Below are 1,199 nucleotides of genomic sequence, written 5' to 3'. Positions count from 1 at the left end.
TTATTTAAATAACCATATTTTTGCAGATATAGAATTATTTCTGTATTTATATCTTGAGGAGAATTCATCGTTGTAATCGTTGCCATTATAGTTTTAATAATGGTAACAAAAATGATGATAAACACAATAGACATTATGGTATAAAATGATGTACACTGCAAGACGAATGAATTACTTCTGCGATCTTACATATGTATTCTCAAACGATACTATTGTACGAGTATCTATTTAAAAAAGAAAGGGAAGATGAAATCATGAGATATAAATAAAGTGTATGTTATATATTTGATAGTATGAGTCATACATATAATTAGAATGTGTTGCAATAACACAGTAGCGTAACATTACAGTAGCGTATAATATTTATTGATTTATTTATATAATAAATTTTTTTAGTTAAAAATAGCAAGTTTCGAATTCATATCGTCATATAATTTCAAAAATAACATTAGGCAATGTATTATATTCTATCACTCAATCATGAATAATAAGACAATAAGCTGTGAAATTCTCAAGAATATTTTCCATACATTCAAATTCTATACGAATGATAGCGCTTTTTTATCAATTCGTTTTGAAGAGAACAATCAATCATGACGAATGGATCGTTTAAAATAAATTCTGTGATAGATAATAGAGTATCATAATTACTGTAACTGTAGTACCGTAGTATGCCTTTTGAAATTTTCTATACATATCATAAGTAAAGTGTAACGTATTTATTGAATTTGAAATTTAAATTCATATCGTCGTAACGATAAAAATCAGAATTTTAAAAGTTTCCGATTAGTGAGGTCACATGTGTCGAATTACGAAACAATTTGTGATACTACGTTTCTTCTTCCAGTTTAAAGCATAAAACTACATATCACGGTTTATCTAACTGTGATAAAGTTTTCTAAATAGTAAGTTTTGAATATATGTATATCATTATATAATTTTACGAATAACATTAGTCAATGGATTATATTCTATCACTCTGTCATGAATAATAAGACAATAAGCTATGGTGTTCGCAGGAATATTTTCTATACATTCAAATTCTATACGAATATCCACGGTAGCGCTTTTTATTAATTCGTTTTGACGAGAACAATCGATCACTACGAATGGACCGTTTAAAATAAATTCCGCGACAGATAACAAAGCATCATAATTACTATAACCGTAGTATGTCTTTTGAAATTTTATATACATAT

The sequence above is a fragment of the Trachymyrmex cornetzi genome, unplaced genomic scaffold (genome assembly GCF_001594075.2).
Source record: "Trachymyrmex cornetzi isolate Tcor2-1 unplaced genomic scaffold, Tcor1.1 scaffold303, whole genome shotgun sequence".
Taxonomy (NCBI): Eukaryota; Metazoa; Arthropoda; class Insecta; order Hymenoptera; family Formicidae; genus Trachymyrmex; species Trachymyrmex cornetzi.
The sequence above is the reverse complement of the archived record's forward strand: the minus strand, read 5'-3'. Positions refer to the sequence as shown.